This window comes from Amphibalanus amphitrite, unplaced genomic scaffold (assembly GCF_019059575.1).
Source record: "Amphibalanus amphitrite isolate SeventyFive unplaced genomic scaffold, NRLGWU_Aamphi_draft 000436F_arrow, whole genome shotgun sequence".
In the NCBI taxonomy this organism is placed as follows: domain Eukaryota; kingdom Metazoa; phylum Arthropoda; class Thecostraca; order Balanomorpha; family Balanidae; genus Amphibalanus; species Amphibalanus amphitrite.
The window spans coordinates 104,453-127,311 of NW_024881930.1; the positions used below are offsets into that span (position 1 = coordinate 104,453).

Sequence of the window (22,859 nt, forward strand, 5' to 3'; positions counted from 1 at the left end):
ACACCAGTCTTGTTGGTTCCTTTTAGTCAGGACTGGTGACAAAGGCTCTTTCTTTACGCAATATCATCAGTATTCCTCTTCTAATCTTCTAAAGCAATATGAAGATGTTCGCGGATGACACGAAGCTATACAAGCCACTGACAAATCCATCCGATCGTGGTGCTGGCCTGCAGGGTGATCTGGACGCTCTGGCACGATGGTCCTCAAGGTGGCTGCTGCCGTTCAACGCAGGAAAGTGTAAGGTGATGCACATGGGCTCAAGAAACCCTGCACACGAATATAGGCTGAACGGGACGCCCATCGCTGTGGTAGACGAAGAAAGGGATCTGGGGATCATAATCGACTCTGAGCTGAAGTTTCATACGCAAACGGCCGCGGCCGTTTCAAAAGCCTCACAGCTGCTCGCGGTCATCAAGCGATCCTTCGCTCACATCGATGAGACGACCCTACCCTTGCTCTACAAGGCTCTCGTCCGCCCCTTTCTGGAGTTTGGGAACGCCGTCTGGGGACCGTTCAGCAAAGGAGACCAGAAACGCTTAGAAAAGGTCCAGAGACGCGCCACGCGTATGGTGGAATCCATCAAGCACCTTCCCTACCCCGAGCGTCTGGAGCGTCTCCGACTGCCGTCGCTGTTCTACCGCCGCCGCAGGGGAGACATGCTGACGGTCTACCAGCTGTTCCACGGTGGAATCGATGTGCCGGCAACGACCTTCTTCACCAAGAACGAGACCGAGCTGACGAGAGGACACGGGTGGAAGCTGCTCAAACCCCGAGCTGTGACTCTCGCCCGACGAAGCAGCTTTAGCGTCCGCATCATCAACGACTGGAACGCTCTACCTGCTGAGGTCGTATCAGCCGAAACACTCTCGACATTCAAGGCACGACTCGACCATCACTGGACCCACCTAATGTATGTCATGCCACAACCTTACGAGTCCTGAATGTCTCTGCAAGTAACTCGGTGAGAACGGGACCTATAGGCCAAGTGGCCTTTTCTATCCCGATGACCTTCAAGGTAAGGTAAGGTAAGGTAATCTTGAAGCCCAGATGCTTTACAAATTGGCCATGAATGATACTAAATTATTATATCAACTGGGAAGCGCAAATCACGATAATTAGTAACAAATGAGGCCAATTATTCCAACACGACATCAAAAAAATAGACGGGGTCCCCCGTCTATTTTTTGGGCTGTTTTTCTACAAATAATGGCGCAAAATAACACTCCATTAATGCCGCATTTGCCGTTGGTGAAACTCATTGGCTATTTTTCTGGCTGATATTTTTTCACGCCGGCGGATATTTTTTCGCCTGGTTGGTGAAACTCGTCGGCTGGTTTTTGACAGAAAAATTGCGCCGGGCTGCTATTTTTCTGTTGGTAAAACTGGCCTCAGATCTGCATTATTTTCAGAATCCATGAGAACCCCTAGGTTGGCATAGGTAAGTCTGGAGTGCCGGGTCCGAGCTGTCTGTGTGAATGGGCAGTTAAGTAACACATGCTCCTCAGTCTGCACCTGTCCACAAGCGCAAACACGCCTATCTCTTTCGATCCTCGCCCATCTTCCTGTCTCTATCTTTAGGAAATGTGAACCAAGACGAATCTGACTAAATGCTAATCTATCAGCTTCCGGTACAGTTGTGTCTGCGTAAATCGGGTGTACGGTCAAATTTGGATTAAACAAGATGTAATTTTCTCTCCTTGACGTATGAGCTTGGCTAATCCTAGCCTTTACAATTTCTAGGTCCTTTTCTATCGGTCTGTCCGTGCTGTTCACGAGGCCCTGTAAATAACGTCCCGCGGGGGATCCGGCCGATCGAGCCAGCTCAGCTGCTCTAAACAAAGGGCTCTGACCGTAACTACTTTGTGACATTACTTTCTTGAAAAAATCCTTTTGTCTTTGCTGCACCCATGCTTTTGCTGATCCCGAGCTCAATTCTACTTGAACTAGGTCAGTGCAGGTCTGTGTACGAACCCCCAACATTTGTTTCTGGGCCGTCATCATTACACTATTCGCGCACTGCATATCATTACAAAGCCAGCTTTCGCACCCGTACAAAATGGACGCTTTTAATGCACTCTCCAGCACCTCTCTTTTCACTTTAAGCGGTGCATCCTTGTTCTTCCTCAGAAAAGCGGAAAACTTTCTGATATGTCCTCGCTTTGCATCAATGTGTGCTTGCACTTGATTTTTGATGGGCGCATTTGATATGTTCGATCCCAAATACATATAACTATCAGTGTAGCATATTCTAGCATTTTCTATCTCAAAAGGCCTTTTGTCAGTTACATTAATTGTCATAAACTGGGATTTGGTTGGATGCATGGACATATTTATCTCTTTTGCAGCATCATACAGCAGCTTGAGTTTCAATTCCATGCTCGTTCTTGAAGTAGCTAATATAACCGTATCGTCCATAAAAAGCAAAGAATGCAAACAAGGCTGTGCATCACCGACACGGTTTCCCAGAGCATGTGATTGCTTATTTTTAGCAGAGTAAGATTTAAAGGCAGTCTCTGGACGATGGGTCATGTGATTTGCGACATTCCTACGCTGCGCCTCTGTGAGATCGTTGTACGCTAAAGAGCCCATCGTCTTACGCATCAGGGTGGGGCGTATGGGTCGCAGCCCGAACATCGCGCAAATCACAGCTACATCGTCGCTGACCTTAGCGGACGGGAAGTTTGTCATCGTTTGCAGTCCCCTTAATCAACCAAGGACGGAATTTTTCCACATACAGTCGAAGGTACACTCCCGGATCTAGCACTACTAGGTTAAGGGAGCCGTAAGACGCTCTCGATTTATGTTCTGCGACACGTATTATGTTTCCTTTCATCACCCGATATTCCGTCAGTGTGGCATTCGATATTGCACCAGAACGTGGGAAATAATCGCAGAGAAGCGACACCGCAACCAGCCGACGAACTTTGATTTGACAGCGTCGCTCCTGGACTCTGGTTCCTCCCTCGTCACAACTGCCGCTAGTTCCTCCAGAGTGCGTTTCCGGAGCTCACATAGCTCTTTCTTTGAGGAGAGATATCCTTCTTCTCCCATCCGATCTTGAAGTTCGGCCGTCCTGTGAAGGTCAAGAGCAGAAACGCTTCCGAGTTCCCAGCTGACCTATTATGGCCGCCCATTCTGCAGACTGCTCGGGCTGTCGCGCGCGGACAAACCTGACGAACTCGAGTAGAGCTATCGCGCTAGACTTGACGAGGGCTTGTGCTTCGGCAGGTCGGCCGGCAGAGCCGTCTCCAATGCGTCGCCATGTCTGCGCAGTATGTCTCCGCAACTCACGCCGGTTTCCTCAGCTGCCTTTTTGTAGATCGTGCAGAGCCGACGATACTGCCTCTTGGCAGTGACCGGATTGCGCCGCCACCCGCTCTTGCTTCTGCAGAATTTCTCCACGAGATCGGCCTCTTCGGGCGACGTTATCTCCGTCGCCGCTATGAGCTCCGCGCCCTGCGTGGAAAGACCAGACGACACGTAATAAAAAAACGGAGGGCTGCACCTAGAATGTTACACATGGAGGCTAATTCGAAATCGCATCAGTGACGCCCTTGGGTATGGTATGGCTGATATATACATTTTGTTACCCTGGCCTTTGTCACCTGACGGCCAAGTCATACACAGACGGAGATGCAGAGGGTGTCGAAGAAGATGTGCTCATTTTCATCCGTGGAGCTCATTTGTCTTTCTTCTGTATGTTCATTGTTATGTCGTGAGCCGACTAGCGAGACTTACGCGGTTCTTGGGCAAGTTTATTCTCGGCTACGCAATCTATAATCACACGTTTACGGATCCTCCCCGGACCGTGCCGGTGATGGCGCGCGACTGACTCCCCCACGTGCTGCCATATATGCGGGCGCGGTAACATGCTGCCAAGGCAGGGGGATCTCTACCGGCGGAGGGAGTCCTTTGGTAACTTTGACGGGCGACGCCACCACACCTTACCCTCCTTAATTAAAATTGGGTGTAACCACATCAGCGTTCCGGCTTGTAACTAAAAACGCGTTAGTCCCACCGGCGTCCAAAACCACAACCAAAAAGATCCAAACATCGACCTCTACAAAAAGTTGCTTTACGTCAATTTCCCCGACGCATCGCCCTCCTTAAAATCGAACGCCCGGTACCATGCGAAAATGTAACGAACATGTCAGAGTGCAACGACAATAAAAAAAGTCCAGCTTCTGAAGACACCGGGGAGTCGTGGTGTGGAAACAAAAGATCACTGCCCCTCACCTATTCGTGGCGTTAAGGTTACATAGAATCTACTCAAAGATTGGCAACCTTGGCTGTATTGCTCCTGGTACCACTATCCGCCACCTACTGGGTGACGAGTCACCCTGGGTTTTATCCGGCAATATTTTCTCCTTTATTCGTTCGGTCAACTTCCAAGTGATTTACTCAACCTGACCCAATTCCTCTCTAGTCTACTTGTCTAGTCAGTTGACTGTTACGACGCTTTTGCGTTGTTCTATCTTACCTTGTCGTTCTTATCAAGTCTTTTACTTTCTAGTCTTGGTATCTAGAAGGTTTCTTCTTTTGAAACACTTGTTTTACTAGTGCGACGTTATGGGCGCAAAATGACCTTTGCTGTCAGCGCGCCCTAAAGCCCCAATAAACAAACTGTTCGTTTCAGTCACAGTTCCGTTGTAAGTCGGCGGGTTGCCTTCCGGCGCCTGCCGGACCGGCGGCCGCCGCGTGTGCTGGTCCCAGCTCCGGCGTTCACTGCTTGTGTGCCAGCCGTTACCGGCTGATCCGCCGGGCTGGCGCCGTTTCCTGTTCCCAGCTGTCTGTCTCTGTCCTCGCCGACTCTGGTGGCGTCTGGCGCCCAGTCTGTTACCGGCCGACCAGTAGTGTCGGCGTTACTGCCGGCGTCCGTACCGGGTCTACCGTCTGCAGGAGACCGGCCGGGTGTGCAGGTGCCGCTGGCCGGTACCGGGTCGCTGCCCGTACCGCTGCTGACCGGGACCGTGCCCGGGCTGCTGGCCGCTCCTGAGCCGCCGGCCGCCCCGGTACCAGGCTGCTGCTCGTGACGCTGCTGACCGGGACCATGTCCGGGCTCCTGGCCGCTCCCGAACCGCTGCCGCTGACCGGTACCATCGATAGCGTCAGGCCCGCAGGCCGCGCCGCGTCCGCTGACGATGCCGCCGCCGTGAGTCGCGCCCGGCCAGCCGACTGCGCCGGGTCCGGGGACTGCACTGGGCTCGGCAGGCGTGTCGGGGTCGCGGGGCGCGCCAGCATGACGGAGCTGATCAGCGTGTCGGGACCAAATGGCGCCGCCATCCACGTCGATTTCGTAGGACAGCGGGCCTGTCCGAGCCATGATGACGCCCCGCCTCCACTTGGCAGCGCCGCCGTACGCCCGCGTCCAGACGTGGTCGCCGATCACGAACGGCCTGTCCCGTCCTCCAGCGCTCTGCCACTGCCGGAGTTTCTCCTCCCTCTGCCTCACGCTCACGTCCGGTTTTAGCAGGTCCAGGGTTGTCCGGACGTTGCGCCCGAGGAACATTTCCGCCGGCGACCGGCCCGTAACGGCATGTGGCGCCGCTCGATACGCCAGCAGGAAACGCTGCAGCCGCTGAGACAGCGTGCCGCCGTCCCTCACCGCAGCTTTTAGCGCGTTTTTTTATGGTTTGCACCGCGCGCTCAGCAGCACCATTGCTGCTCGGGTGCCAGGGCGCCGTCCGGATGTGACGCACGCCGTTAGACTGGAGAAAGTATTCGAAGGCAGCAGCGGTCAGCTGAGGTCCGTTATCGCTCACGAGCTGTACCGGCAGTCCAAATCTTGCAAATATTTCTCGCAGCACGCGTACCGTGTTCTCCGTCGTCGTTTCACGCATCGGCACCGCCTCCACCCAGCGCGAATAACTGTCGTACACGATCAGGAAGGACGTTCCCTGAAAGGGTCCCGCAGAGTCAATATGCACGCGGAACCAACAGCTGTCTGTCGGTTCCCACGGATGCAGCTCCGCTCTCGGCGGCGCGCCACGTTTTTCCATACACGCGGCGCAGTCTCGCGCCATTGCCTCGAGCTCTGCACGTCCATTTTAGGCCACCAGACATATCTGCGCGCCACTCCTTTCATCTTGGCCTTGGCGCTGCCGAGATGGCCTTCATGCAGCTCTTCCAACACCTGCCGCCGGAGGCACTGGGGAATCACCGTGCGGCCGCCCCAGAGCAAGCAGCCCAGGTCCGTGGATAGCTCCTCCCGTCGCCGTTGGAACGGGGCCAGCTCCGGCTCGACTCGGTCCGGCCAGCCGCAGTGCGTGTAGGTCAAGACACGCGACAGCAGGCGGTCTCGACGCGTCGCCGTGGCGATCTGTCCGGCCGTGAGCACGGGGGCCACGCCGTCCATGAATAGGAGGTGAGAACCGCCGAACATACAGGGTGTCGAAGAAGATGTGCTCATTTTCATCCGTGGAGCTCATTTGTCTTTCTTCTGCGTGTTCATGTTCTCTTGAGCTCATTTCAGCAATTCGTCTTTGACCAGACTTCCTGTTTTCAAACCTGTCCTTGTGCATTGTACCCTGGTTAGTGTTAGAAATCGTGCACGTCCTTGTCCTTGTATTGTGCAACATACCCCAGCTTACCATTCGTGGTCAAGCGCAGGTCAAGCGCACCGCCTGACTGACTCACACACATAAATCAGTTCCTTCGTCGACTCAATAACAATAATCAACAACACATTATGAATAACGTGCGCCTTCAGCGCTGGCGCCTTTAACATATATCCCTAACACCCCTAATCCCTCCCCTCTCCGAAACATGCGCTCACGTCATCCGGCTATATACACAATCACATGTCATCGCTGCCATGCGCCTCACTATCACTCCCGCGCTGCTCCCACCTCCAGCCCCTCCGGCAGCATACGGCCGGCCACCTGGGCGTACCCCGCGGCGTTCAGGTGTATGGGGTCTTCTTCGAACAGCTCTCTGTTCGTCTTGTAGGCCCTCCTCCGTCCAGCCTCATAGACGCGCCTACATACGGCGCGCCCACGCTGGACAAACGTCGCCGCCCCTGCGCCCAATCTTTCACGGGCCAACGTGCAGAGGGCGCGATCCAGCTGAAAAGCGGCCGTGTCCTCCCAGGCCCAGCCCGCGACGGGCGCGGGACAGGGCCTAACAAAACAATCCATCCATAGCTCGGGTGCCGATGGCTCGGAGTGTGTCGCCAATGGTCTCCAGCGCCCCCGATGTCAGTGGCCGGGGAGGAAGGCCCTCGGGTACACATCATTGCCCTCTAGCCAGATCACAATTTGCCAGGGGATCACGCCGTCGTGAGGCACTGCTGTTCCCAGACGCGGGCCCTCCCCTCCAGCACGGGGATGCAGGCGTGCCAAGTTTTGCCGCGAGGGACCCACGTCTCCACCTGGTAGTCTGCAGAAGCCGGGCGCAGGTCAGCGCGGCGCACCATCGAGTCGCCGATTACACAGATGCCTTTAAATGGCTTGGGCCCTGGCTGCACGCACGCCACTGCCGCCGCCGCCGCCACTCCCTCCTGGTTAGCCTTCCTTGTTTGGCAATCTTCGCTTTCAGGCATGGTTGCAGGGGCATGGCATGCTACAGCCCAATGCCCAACTTTACCTCACTTGGAACACTCAGAATAAGATGCAGGACATGCCTTCCTTGGTATTTCATGAATGTGGGCACAGTATCTGCATTCTGCGCTTCACTTCTTTAGGCCTGGCACCTCTCGAGTTACGTACAGCATGTATCTGTCCTTCACTAGGCTCACGGAACTGCTGCATATGCTGTTGTTGTTGATTTGCTTCAAAAGTTCTGTGGAGATTGCGGTGCATTATTCCCGCACTCTAAGTCTGAACATAGCTGTTGCACACGGCACAACACGAGCGCGCACACACGCATCACGCCATGGTCGTCGCTCTCCGCCAACTGCCAGTCAGCTGGCCGTTCCAGGGCCCAATCCCACCAATGCATTGGTAGCAAATCCTATTTACGGCATTGCAATGCCGTAAATAGGATTTGGCAGCACTGGCCGGAGTTTACGGCACACTGAAAACTTTTTTACTCCCGGCTGGGGGGTAAACCCGCTGTTACGGAGTAGCGTACTCCGCAGACGTTTTTTACACCCCACCGTGGAGTAACTCTTCTGGGATACCCTCGCACAGGGAGTAAACCCTTTCGATTTTACCCCCGATCCAGGGGTAAACCCTTTTAATTACACTCGCACAGAGGGTAGACCCTTTTCATTTACCCTCTGACAGGGAGATACCCCGGGCGTTAACCCTCTGACAAGGAGTTACCCCCCGTTCTTTACCCTCTATAATGGGGTAAAAATTACCCAACGACAGGGGGTGAATGGAAAGGGTAACCCTTTGTCGTGGAGAAAAACGTCTGCGTACTCCGCAGACGTTTTTTTACACCCCACCTCAGATATTTACCCCTCCCGACGGCCACGCTCCATTGCACATACAAACCCAATAAAAACATACGTTGCAACAAAAAGTATATTTCCGAAATTAAAGTATCGTGTACAAGTATCGGTCCACTCCAGAGCAGAAAAAAACCGCAAAATATCGAATGCGGGGAGCTAGACCTACTGTTAACGCCAGACCCCTTGAGACCCTAATTTTTCGCGATTACTTTTAAATGCGTGAAGGAATTTTAACCAAGCTCCGGACATGGCCGTTTCAAGACAGGCCGAAACTTTTACAATTTAGATATTTTATCGCCATTTCAATATTTCAGGCACTTGTCATTGACTCGTAATGTTAACTGTTTTTCCATCCTGGATAGAGGCTTTCTACGTCATATGACATTAGGCTCCGCCCACGACTGCGGCATTGACCCGTGCCCATCAGCGACCTCTGTACAAACGACACCCCTGCCATCTGTGAAGGACTATGAATTTCGCTGACGCTTCACGTGCTATGAGTCAATAGCAGCAGACGGTCAAGTAAATGTTAGGCTCTTGTCGATTCTTGTATATAGGACCAAGAGGACCATCACTCCTCAACCTACTACTCAGTCGTGCTTCGAACAAACGTTAACGATTCCTAACAAATACGATTTTCGATGTAGGGTATCTGTGTGAAATACGAGCGAGCCGTATGATGTGAAGCTCAGGCAATTAACTTATGCGTTGTTCGATGGTTGCATAGGGATGTCAATGACAAATCGGCAGCTACTTGGTGACATCCGACATCCCATTATCGCATTATCTGCAACGCCATAGGCTTTAAATACAGGTGAATATTTCCTAACCTTATGTCAGTTATATGCCATCTGCCCGTCATATGCAGCTTATATAAAAAATATATCAGCGAACATATCAGCATTGTAGAAGCAATGCGCATTGAGCATTTATGACTCCTTAGTCATCATGTCGCTCTCTGGGCACTGTCAGACAAGACGCTACGCACAACTCCGCCGGCTTTCGGCACCGCTCGACCGTCGCCCGTCCCCGCTCCCCGCCACAGCGAGAGTGACCGCGCGCCGGCCCGAAACCGCCGCAGGCCAAGACCACAGAGGCGGGGCTTAGCTGTGACGTCATAACGTATCACAGACTGACTGGTGATAGCCTCTACACACCGGATGAAAATCTTGCTCGAAATTTAACATTACGAGTCAATGACAAGTGCCTGAAATATTGAAATGGCGATAAAATATCTAAATTGTAAAAGTTTCGGCCTGTCTTGAAACGGCCATGTCCTGAGCTTGGTTGAAATTCCTTCACGCATTTAAAAGTAATCGCGAAAAATTAGGGTCTCAAGGGGTCTGGCGTTAACAGTAGGACCACCTACTGTGGACGTCAAACCGCTTGGGACGCGACTTTTTCGCAATAACTTTTGAATGCGTTGCCTCTCAAGAACGAAACTTCGGCAATGGACGTTTCAGACCCCGGCCTAATTTTTATTACTAAGGTTTTTCAATGTCCGATCAATATTTAGGGCACTTCCCGTTCACTCGTTATGTTAAATTTTGCTCCTGAAACTCTCTCGGTGAGCAGAGGCTACTCCACAAGGGGCGGAGCCATAGTGTGACGTTGGAGCTAAGCTCCGCCTCGGCTGGCCGTTGCCTGAGGCGCTACCTGACCCGAGACCGGTCAGTCGCGGTCCGTAGGGGTCGGTACGCGGTGCTTCCTGCCAACACACCCAGCCGCATGGCGTACGTTATTCATGCTTGCCCTAAGGGCTGCAAGAATGTATTTGCAATGTATTTGTCAAGTTAATTTTTTTAATTAACATTTTAATTTTAGGTTCTTGTAGATATCAAACCGCCAGGAACGTTAGTACACTTCGTGTTATCCTGCCAAGCCCCAATATGCCCCAACTTAACCCGCGCCCTGATGGGGGGGGGGCATTTTGGCCCCCCCCCCCTGTGGTTTTTCTTAAATAGCGAGAAAACGGCGGCGCTGCGCGCCGCCAAATTTTGGGTACCTTACCGGGCATCAATTTGACACCTTCACACAAAATTTCAAGTCACAGGTCGCCTCAGGTCAGGACTTATTGAGGTCAAACTGAGGTCATGTTCGAGCAAAAATGAGCAAAAAACATGACATCTTGAAACGCTCACCAATTCTACAGTTAACAAGCAATTTTAAAGTTCTTTATGTGGTTGTGTAGAGAAAAGACGGCGCTACAAAACTGCTATCTCGGATTTTCGAAATTTTGGGATTTTGACCCCCAAAAATAAAAAAATGATTTTTTTAGAAAAACTCAAAAAATTTCCAAAACATTTTCGAATTTCGAAAAAACCGGAATATATGTGATAGTCCCTGTGCTCTTCGATATACATACCAAATTTTAGATCGATGCCTCTTTTTTTGGCCAAGTTATAGCGAAAAAACTGTTAAAAATTGATGACGTCAAATTTTTGAACTCAATTTTTAGCAATTCTAGACCTCGTAGCGCAAAACGGAGACCACCATTGAACTCCCCGTGACGAGCTGCATCGAATCGATACCCATTTTATGCAAAAATATCAACTTTGAAATTTGACTTAATTTGACCTGACCTTGACCTGACCTTGACCTGACCTTGACCAAAACGTGACCTAAGCTGGCCCTAAAGTCTGTCTGACCCACATAATCGCATTTGTCATGTAAAATGGACCATAAAACATTTATCACACGACACTTTCATATTGTGACCCCCCCCCCCCCCCAGTGACCTGACCTCTGTGACCTGACCTGGTATCAGTGACCTCAAATAGAAAAATATGTGTTTGAAGAAGATTTCTCCATCGATGATTTTCAATGAAATGCATTTTACTCGATTTTACAACGCATTTCTTGAAATGCCTGTAAACGGTGAAAATTCGACCTTTGACCTGACCTGTGACGTCATCGGTTCGACCGAGGTCAATGAAATTGGGTCACAAGGTAGTTCCCCGCTGGGGCTATCTAACACCGTTTACCGCTTGTCGCTATGTTGCGTGGTTCTCGAGATCTGAGGGGGGGCCAAAATGCCCCCCCCCCCCCATCAGACCGCGTTGCTCGGCAGACCCCATCTGGGCGCGGGTTAAATGTTTCCGTAATGCACAGGTACGCATAGCCGGAGGGGAGCCGGATCCGCCGGAGCCGTCATATTTTGCCCTGAGTGGGAGCCGGAGCCGGAGCCGTATTGCCATTTTACTCGGAGCCGGAGCCGGAGGTGGAGCTGACTCAAATGTTCAAGGCTCTGCATCCCTGCTGCTAAGTCAATAATTCGTATAGTTAATTTGGTAAAGGGCCATACTGAACAATCTCGTTTTTTTCTCGGATTAAAAAACCTGGTAAAAGGCCATACTGAACAATCTCGGTTTCGAGATGTCCGCCCATCTGAGACCCGACGCACACAGCATGCAGAACCGGTTCTGAGTGAGGATCGACCGACAGATGGCAGTCGTGTCTGAACGGTAGATGGCAGGGAATTCGTAGTTAGTAGGCGGGGCTTCGCGAGCAGCGTGACGATAGCCGCCATCCGGGCTGATATTTCACTTAGCATTACGAGTGAACGAAAAGTACCCTAAATATTTATTTGACATTAAAAAACCTTAATAATAAAAATTAGGCCGGGGTCTGAAATGTCCATTGCCGAAGTTTCGTTCTTGAGAGGCAACGTATTCAAAAGTTATTGCGAAAAAGTCGCGTCCCACGCGGTTTGACGTCCACAGTAGGTCCGTCGGCGACCGCTGCACTGTCGCCGGCCGTGCAGCCCCGGCCGATCACGGAATACCGGTTGACTCGCCGACGTCGCAGCCCGGGCCGGCCGGCTACTCGCGGGTCCAGCGGGGGTGGGGCTTGTTTGGCGAGGAACGGAGCCAGGAAAACCATCACACATTCGAATACGGAACATAACTCAGAATTCGCTCCCTGCACACCCGCTTCCTCCCTGACGTGGGCCGCTTCATTCGCTCTTTTACATACAGCTGTTGAGCAGCTCCGGGACACCCTCTAGTTTCTTTGGTATTTTACTGTTGTCTGTTCCGAGAACAAACCGCAGCAGAACACACGCTGTGTTTTCAACCTTTCGGTTCGTTTTCTGAGCGTAGACAGCGAATGAAGCGGCCCACGTCAGGAGCTGTTCTACCTTTGTGGTACCACAAAGTCTGCAGACTTCAATGCCCTCCACGAAGAGTGCATCGTCGCGCACGCTGGGGCCTCTCGCGTTGGGGGAGACCGTGTAAATTTGGTCTTCCTCTTGGAACATCGCCAGAAGGTGCCCGGCCGCTTCATCTGCAAAGTGAAACAACACAAATTAAATGTTGGCAGGATTGACAAGGGAGTGATTGAGGGACGGCAGAAAAGTAAGAGGCGGGAGGAGGGCGGGTGGTGAGCGTGAGAGGGAGGGGGGTAAAGGCAGTGGGTGGCATGAGACGTTTCGAAGCAAATCTGGCTAGTGGATGTCGGCAGCGCTAGTGGTGAAAAGAAGGTAGGCATGCCAAGCTCTTCAATGAGGTCCAGTAGCTCCGATCGGCGGGCTCGCTTCCACTGAGGAGTGCCACGTAGGCTGCTGCCAAAGTACTGCAGCTGGAGCTCCAGTGATGTGTTGCCGTTGGCTAGCAGCTGCTGAAGCTCTTCTGTTGTCATGGCTCTCGCTTCCTCGTCTCTTTTCAGGAACACATGGCCAGTCTGAGTCGCTCGTTTCCTCTGCAGTACGTTCCAGGCATAGTACCTAAATCTTGGATGTCGAGCGAACCGACCGTCCTCATACGCCATCAAGTGCGTCAGCCACTCGCCGAAGTCAACTTTTTTTGCTCTGGGTCGTTCCGGATCTACATGAGTGATATCGGCTGCTGCCTTGGGAAACAGCGTTGGGAAGGCCTGAGTGAACAGTCCGACTTGGCTGTACTCGTTCACCGGCTGCTCGCCTCTGCGAGGCCATTGCAGATTGGTGCCCATGTGTTTAGCCTCAGTGAGTTGCGGTCGTTGCAGGTCAACCGCTGTGATTGTCGTAGTTCCTCCTGTGTCTTCTTCGTTTCCGGCATCCCCTCCTCCGTTATCAACTCTCCCTTGCTCATCCATGTCCACATCAGCTTCATCTTCCAGCTCGGGTATGTTATGAGGAACACCATCTTGTGGAAGGGTAGCAAGGGTCTCCTGGCTTATAGCTACATCCCTGTAATAAGGGCTGTTTTTTTTTAAGCCATCGCAACGCGTCTGCTACTATACGCTGTCGAACGCGGTAGTCTCGGTGGGTGTTTTGCACCCCTTGCTTCCTGATCAGAAGGATACCGGTCGCAGACGGTGATCTCGGCAGCACTGCGGCGATGTCGTTGATTTCCTGAGGGAAAGCGATAGCGTGGCTGGTATAGCCGAACTGGCCACCGTGGCCCGTAGGCGACACGCATAGATGCTAGGTAAGCTTTTGCTTATCAACATCTCTTCCAAGAAGCTCAGTTCACTGAGTACAGGTGGCACAAAATCGGGAATCATTCCGTTATCCATGCCGAACTTGTGTGGTAGGTTAGTTTGCCGGTTGCAGCGGAGACAGATTCCCTGTGCCGAGACCTTAGTGCCGGCTAGAAGATCGATTTCATGACAGATGCTGCAGGTGAGGGTTTTCTGTAGCCCAATTCCTGCAGCTATAAACGGATGCTGCACTTCATTTGCCGGCTGTGCCATCGAAAATCCTCGAAGTCTGTTACGACCTCTAGCATCACCGTGTGTGTCGTCTTGGCGGCGCTGCTGAGACCGTTGTTGCTGGTCTCGATTGTCGCCGTGTGTGTCGTCTTGGCGGCGCTGCTGGGAGCGTTGCCGCTGGTCTCGATTGTCACCGTGCGTGTCGTCTTGGCGGCGCTGCTGGGAACGCCGTCGTTCATGTTCACGCAGTGGAGACCTGTCTCTTATAATCTCATCTCGTTGTGCCTCTCGGTAGCGTCGTAAGCGGTCCCTTGTTAATCGACGACGTCGTTCTGTAGGCGTCTCTGGAGGTAACCGCAAGTCACCTTCCATAACGGTGCTGATATGCCGAAAGTCCGATTGATTAAGTTGGATAGTACCTGCCATAGGAACGAATATTTCCGCGTTTAGTTCCCATAAAAAAATTGTAGGAACAGGCAGTTACCTTTCATATCCTCAAATTGCAAGCGTATTCACTGTTGTGTTGCTATTGAGGTTGCTGTCATGCAAAACATGATATAACCGCTTTCTACGTTTTGCGCCTTTAGTTGCGGCGTTGAATAGTCGGCGTATGTCGGCTCGCATTACCCGCGCATTTGCAGTCTTTTCGTGGTTTCAAACGTTCAAACATGTGATATGATGTTGGTCTCATGCATGACGGTGGGTGTCAAGGTCACCTGACGGTTATGTCCATCTGCTAACTGCTAAGATCGCTATCATTCACCAAAAATTAATGGAAGAGGAAATTGTTCGATGAAAGACAACGAAAGTGTTGTTTGCGGAGCCAACAGCACGTTCAAGCTCGCCCCTCTGCCTGAGGTTCAAAGTTCGCGACGATTATACCTTCAACGAAATGGTAGGAACAGTAGGTAAAGCTTTATTTCGTGACTAATTTTGAGCGATGATGCTATTAGCAGAAAAATGAATTGAATTGAATTGAATTGAATGAAAAAAAAAATGAAAAAATCGATAAGATGTGAACAACATTTCAGTTTCTTTTATAAGTACAAAATGGTGCAGCACTCAAATTGTCATTGGCAATGAATACGTTCATAGCTCACCGTCGAAAATGGTGGGAGCTTATTTTGGTTTCACGCACAGGAGCTACGGAACATCGCAAAATATCCTAAAATATTACTAAAATAGGAGCGAATGTAATAAAATATGTTTTAAAGTGCTATTCAATGTTTCAATGTGCAACCCACAAATAATTAAGAACACTTTTACACACGGAAAAGACAATTCAGTACTCACCGTTGATCACAAAATGTAAACAAACATTTTGTTGAAACCTGTTGGACCAAAGGGTCCAATCTTACCAATGCCGTAAATAGGATTTGGTAGCACTGGCCGGGGTTTACGGCACTGATATAAAATATATCCTTTATGTTTACATCCAGCTAATCTTTTCCAATGATTTGAATAGCGTGAATGATTATGAATGCAGTCTGAACGAATGAATAAGTGAATGTGGAATAGTTCTGAATGTTACCAAATGCCGTGAATGCGCATTCACGGCATTTGGTAAGATTGGGCCACTTGATTCCTAAATGGTAAAAAGGAAGAAATAGGAAAGGACGGCACGTGAAATTATTTCCGGGGCTCCAGAAGGCTCAACGCACATTAAACATTTCCGGGCCGCTCATACTGAGATTTTCCCGTTATATTGAAAAAACCTCGCTTCGCTCGCTGCGCTCGCTCGCTAGATCACATTAATCACTGATGAGGATATGTATTTTATCTGTTTAGTGTGTAATGTTGGCGTATTATGAGCTAGAATTATTCACCAGAAAAAACATCATATTCGTATCTATCGTTGCGTATGCGTCGATAGATGCGTCTCTATCGTTATAACGCATTGCGGGCAGGTTAACGGATGAGTTAAGTTAACGGCATTTCCCATCTGACTTTGTCACGGCACCCTACTAACCGGTCACTTGCGGTGTGCCAAATTTGAAGGCAATCGACCCAGGCTCCCCAGATCTGGAAGCGGCACCATGCACGTGCGCACGTGCAAACTGGATCCCTAGTGACTTTTGCACGGCACTATAGCAGCCGGTCCCTAACTGCTAACCAAATTTGAGCGCAATCGACCCAGCCGTTCCCGAGGTCTGGAAACGTCCCCTGCACGTGCGCACGTGCAAACTGGGTCCCTAGTGACTTTTGCACGGCACTCTAGCAACCGGTCCCTAACTGCTTACCAAATTTGAGCGCAATCGACCCAGCCGTTCCCGAGATCTGGAAACGTCCCCTGCACGTGCGCACGTGCAAACGGGGTCCAAACTGACTTTTGCACGGCACTCTTCTAACCAGTCCCCAACCGTGTACCAAATTTGAGCGCAATCGACCCAGTTGTTCCCGAGATCTGGAAACGTCCCCTGCACGTGCGCACGTGCAAACTGGGTCCCTAATGACTTTTGCACGGCACTCTAGCAACCGGTCCCTAACTGCTTACCAAATTTGAACGCAATCGGCCCAGCCGTTCCTGAGATCTAGAAGCGGCATTCTGCACGTGCGCACGTGCAAACGGGGTCCAAAATGACTTTTGCACGGCACCCTACTAACGGGTCCCCAACCGTGTACCAAATTTGAGCGCAATCGGCCCAGCCGTTCTCGAGATCTGGAAACGCCCCCTGCACGTGCGCACGTGCAGTAGCACCCTAACCGCAACACATGGGAATGCATTGCCTGGTGGGTGCCTACCTGTATGCCAAGTTTCAGCGAAATCGCCCCAGTAATTACCGAGTTACTGAAATGGGAACAAATTTGGCACCTCTTATTGTTGTATTTTGCACGTGCACTGGGGGTGACCCACATGAATCGAGAGTATCCTATTTTTGGTAGAAGGGATGCTGCTACCCTATAAAAATTACCGCAAGACAATCGCTCAAGCCGCTGCTGAGATATGGGCCTCTCAAAATCATTACTTTTGCAAAACTGCTTGAACACCCTTGACTTTTCACGTGGCACGCAGTAGCGGCGGAACACCTGCAATTAAGGGGGGGGGGGCACTGCCGACTTTTGGTCCCATTCTTTCCATGCAACGCCCATAGGGCTAATGTTAAAATGCCCAAATCAAAGGGGGGCACGGTGCCCCGGTGCCCTCCCCGTTCCGCCTATGGTGGCACGTGCCACGACGGTCACTGAGATGTATCAAAAGTAGTCAATTACGGGGTAGAAGGAATGGGGCTACTGTGGGCCGGCCATTTCGGCCGCCCTCGTCGGAGCCGGGGTCCGCGGATGGTGTTGGCGTCACAGTCGGTAGAGGAGAAGTGAGCCCGTGTATTTCCGAAGAACATGGTTTTATGGTGGGTGTCGGGACGCAAGCACGTGACCGGACGGGCAGCCGGCCAGCGAGCCGGCTGTCCCGTGTCGCTATGCGCCCCAGACACCCAGACAGATACAAAAAATAGGGACAGATATTTGGGGCCTCCATCGGGAGTGGGAGGCCATGATTTCCTTCTCCACATATCTTTCCTCCCCCAACAAGCCGACAAGAGGAGGCGACCAATAAGCAATCACGATCCTAACTGCATAGATCCACGTTTTGACACCGCGCATGGAACGCCAGGTACGACCGCTGCTGCTGCTGCTGCTGGTACGACTGCTGTTGTCGCTACTACTGCTGCTGCTGTTGTCGCTGCTCTCCGATTCGGTTTCGTCGTCATCGCTAGTCGTCGTCGTTATCGTTGTCGCCATGTTCTGTCGTTGTCGATGTTATGCGCCAGGCACCTCTGCGGGTAGATGATGTCCGAGTTGATCGTAAGGGGCAGCGGCCAGGGTGCGCCGTGACAGTGTGGCCACACCTGTCAACAGAGCGTTGGCTGCCGCCGCACAGCACCGATACCGGAGACGTCAGCGTACCGGAAGCTGGTGGAACTGGCGAGGGTGTTGGTGACCCCTTTGATCGACAGCGCGTTGATGGCGGCGATGGTGCGCTCAGCCATGTTGATGGCGGCTGGCACGGGCGACGAGAGTGACGGACGAACGGACGGAGAACAGCGAAGCACGATGAGCAGATGAGGTAGCAGCGACGGCAGGCGGCCATGTGGGTCAGCCAGGCGTTGGCTTTGGACCTAGGCCACCTGCTGGTTGCAGTTGCAGCCGTTGCAGTCGGTGATGGCGTCCGCAGTTGCAGTGTGTGATTCGTGGACCAGATGCAGAGCGACTGAGACAGCCAGACGGATCGGCGATGAGCGTCCGACCCCATCATGACTATCATCAGCCAGCTTTTACAGACCGTGATGCGTATCGGCGTTTCTCCGTAGTCGATGCTCGGGGAGTCAGATAGTGGCCACTCCCAGATGGGTAACAGAAACTCAAGGACTGTAATAGAAAAAGAACCGAATTAAAATGTGCCGAAACAATGCCCCAACATATACATCATACAAAACAGTCATTCATATTTACAGCTGTACAGTGTACAGTACAACATTTGTACAAAAGGCACGTAGCACTGGGCGACACAAGTGTCGTAATGCTTCCCCAGGCGTGCCACGGAACCCATGGACTTTCAAAGGCCAAAACATTCGGGTCCGTAGGACATTCGAATTTGTTTCCGTGTCCAAGTATTCAAACATGCATCCACATACATGCATTTTTCTTTAAATGTTGTGCTATCGCTGTGCCGTTTAGTGGTACATTTGCCATTGTTGTATGTAATAACAGTTGTGTAATAAAACGGCAGTATGAATGTTGTAAAGGCTGAACATTCATTGAAAAACATCATGATATAATTGAAACAGAAGACATGTGTGTGTGTCACAGCGGATAGCAAAACATTGCATGATTGTTAAAAACGGGCAGCACCGCCGGTCAGTCGATCGAGAGATCGTTAAATACAGGGTGGGGCAGCATAATCGGGAATAAATATCAAACGGGATTATTTGGTCATGAATCTAACAATATAGCTCCAAGCACTATTTTAGCAACATCCTATCAATCGGTCACCTTTTACCTATCCCTCATCCTATTTGACCGCCCTCGGCGTCGATGACCTTCTCAAGGCGGGTCCAAAAGCACGCGCATGCACGTGCAACCTCCTGCTTGTCCATGATCGCCCATCAGCTTCGTACCTTGCACTGAAGACTGTTTTTACTAATGATAAGTTGTTCATTAAACTTCTACCAAAAAACGCTCCATGTAAAGAATTTGGTCGGATTTAAATCGGCGGAGTTGAAGGACCAGAAGTTTTTGGTTCATCTCAGGTGGAGGTGCCCTACACAACAACATGTCGTCCCCACTGCAATACCAGCACGGACAGAGTCCTCGTAAGACGTGATTTGGACCGTCAGTGATCCTCTCTTCCGACGGCTCCACGTGAGTCTGCCAGAGTGCGGTTGTATTTACCAGAGGTGCTCATTTTACCCGGGCTCGATGAAGTAGGGTGCACCACGTGCACCTCCCTTGAAGACCACCCATAGGTCCATCACCCCAACAGGATGTTTACTTTGCATGACCGCTGGAATATTCTCGATACAATCCCCTATATGGCATGCCATTCTTTTTTATCGTATTCCAGTCGGTGATAAGATTTTTTGTCGCTGAAGTTTTGAACATTGTTTCTTTTTAATATGCTCAAGTGCTTCTTCCTTATATTCAAGTGAGTCATCTTGTATGTCCTCTGCTAAGAGTTATTTTACGACGATTACGTTAACCTGTTGTCCTAAGTATCCCCACACAATCCTTATCGTCCGTGATAACACGTTGACCTGCCCAGCAACCTTTACGTGGAATTGCAGGGTTTTAAACAAAATGTTCTTGTTTTACTTGTTTAACATTAGTGTCTATGGGCGCGCGCAAAGCACTTGGAGCACCGTCGAACTATTTTGCTGCTCTTTTCCAGGAAGTTGCATGCTCATGGATGTAGTCATGTCAGATGATGCACAACTTTTGGGCGTTTCATTGCCATAATATAATTTATAAAAATAATGCCATGCCTACTCATGATCAGAGCCCAAAAAGCATTCCCGATTATGCTGCCCCACCCTGTATGAGCAAATTGAGAAGCAAAGAGAAATAAAAATTGGGCTAATGAGCCAATGACTAGCAAAAGACCGGTTTTTAATAGTACTGCCAAATGACTTATTTTAATGAACTAATTGAAGAGGCCAATATGTTAGTATGTTAGATATTATTGGGATATCTAGCTAATGTGTTAGATCTTATAAGTTGTTCGGTTAAAAAAAAATATTCGTTATATTTGAAGTCCTTTTGAAGAGTGGCGTCTTGCGAGCGAGTGCACCTAGTGGCGTCATACCCATGAAATTGTGTATGGATGGCACGCAACAAAATAATAGCTGACTTTTCTTTGTAAATCTGTCGAATAGGTGAATTCGACTACGAATAACTTTTAGTATTGTAGTTCATCATCTTAACTGATGTAAATGTATAGATTTACTAAGAGCTAGGGTTAATGTTATAAAAATGACTTTTTGTCGTTTTAGTTGGCCAAATATATACTTAACCGGTAGTTAGTATTAGGATATGCCGGTCTGAGGATACATGCTGTCCTTGGGTATTTATTGACGCTGCACTCGTTCCGCCACTGGAATCACGAACCTGAAAAAGAAACAAGGCTAATGTGTCAGTATAAAGACATTTGTGACGTCGCAACATATGCAAAGAAATGAATAATGGCAACAGGAAGCGACAACATAGGTTTTGACAATCATACAAATGAGAATCATTCACCTCTCATACTAGCATATATATATATCGTGGATGCTTTATTTACAATGAATTGAGCTCAATGAAATTGCAATTGCTCTCTTCCGTTTACATTGAGTAAACCTTTTGCTCAGCCTTTGGCTGGCGGTGTGCGCGAGGGACGTAATCATCAACCTTCGTTCGCATCACGTGAAATGGGATCTCTGTCACCATTTTTGGCCGTACGTCGGCTATTTACATGCGCGGGAGGGACCTCGTCAACCTCATTGTAACGCAGCATGTCTTCTGCAGGCAAATAATATATTTGAGCGCTAAATGGGCGCTATGTGAGCGCTATGTTCCTTCTTGACGGTCTGGGGGGCGTATATTTTTGCGAGACCAGAGGTTATACCGCAGGTGATCAGCCTGACTAACCTCTCGGCCTGCTCGACAATTTCGCCAATCTTCCTCCAGCCGTGTAAGATCACTCTGGTCGATCCCATTCTCTTCAGAAGGAGTCACCAACGTCCCTGGCTTTGCCGGCAGTGTAACAGGTGAACGTGCACCGTTGTTGCTGCTCTGTGAGGCAGTACTCACGGAACGAATGGCAGATTCGATGCTGAGAGACTGTGAGTCGACGCAGGTGTCGATTTGATCGTCTTCTTGACGATTGATGTTACAGTGCTCTTGTGTACTTGTGCACTGCACTGGTGCACGTTTCCAAAAACTGTGAGCACTTTGGTTCATGTGAAAACGACATGAGTCTACATACTTTTTGATATCGGAGTATATGTTCCTCCAGTAAAATTGAATGCTAATTTGGGAAAGAATGTTTCTGAATAACTTTTGTCCTGACGAAAAAGTGTCATGGACTTTCTCAAGCATCAGTTTTTACTTTTTTCATTGAATTTGGAACTACAAGTTGATTCATAAACTGACGAATCTTGGAATTTTGTTTGGCTACATGGTAAAGTAGGCCATCTGTACCTAAGAAAAAATTGGAAAGAGATTCATTCAGCCTCAGAGCAGGGCCTTTAGCTTTCGGTTTCACGAGGCGATCAATGATTGGCATCAAATCTGGGTCTTTTCGCTGTTCAGCTTTGATTTTCTCTTTTGTCCATCCTGCGGTTTCTGCACAGACATGGCCAAGAAAGTCTGCTTTGTTTTGTGTATCTAATTCGGCACTAGACGAATGATCAGTTGTAACATTCAAAATACCTGGTAGATAAGTGACATCAAAATCATACTCTGATAGTTTCACTAACCATTTCTTTAAACGACCGCTAAGATGAGTTGACTTGAAAATACATTTTAATGGTGAATGATCTGTCATGACATGAGTGACATGACCTAAAAGATAAGATCGCAAATGATCAAAAGACCATAAAATTGCAAGGCATTTCTTTTCTGAAGTTGAATAATTTCTTTCAGCTTTGCTAAGCTGTCGACTAATAAAAGCGATTGGGTGAAATTCATCACCATATTTTTGTTCAAGTACGCCACTAATGGCGAAATCACTTGTATGTGTAAATAGGTAGAAGTCTTTTTCGAAATTTGGAAATTTTAATAAAGTGCATTTTCGAAGTGACCTTTTTATCGATGAGAATGCTTTTTCGCACTCTTTTGACCAAATAAAATCAACATTTTTCTTTGTCAAATGAATTAACGGAGCAGTAAGCTCAGCCAGTTTTGGAATGTGTCTGCGATAATAGTTCGCAAACCGAAGGAAAATACGAACATCTTTCGCTGTTTCTGGTACAGGAAAATCTTGTACCGCTTGTAATTTGGATGCATCTGGACGAATTCCATGTTTGTCAAGTATGAAACCCAGATACTTTACCTGAGATTTCATAAATTCACACTTTTCGGGGTTGATCACAAGATGAATTTCTTCTAAACAAGAACATATATTGTCGAGTTTTTCTAAATGCTCGTCGTATGTTTTGCTACCGATAAGAATATTGTCAACATATAAAAATGCCTTGAAGACTACTGAGTGCAATTTGCAACCCTCTGTTGAGAACGGAGGAACTTGAACGAAGACCCATTGGTTTATCGTTCATATGATATTTGTCGTCATGATTTGCAAAATCCGTAGAATGATTTGAAGATTCATTCGAAGAAATTTGGTGGAATGAACTAAGCA

The 22,859-nt window shown here is 49.7% G+C and overlaps 1 pseudogene; it reads right to left on the reverse strand.

The window, feature by feature from the left end:
* Positions 1 to 7,267: 7,267 nt before the first annotated feature.
* LOC122391402 lies at positions 7,268 to 18,012 on the reverse strand (annotated as a pseudogene).
* Between the last annotated feature and the right edge of the window lie 4,847 nt (positions 18,013 to 22,859).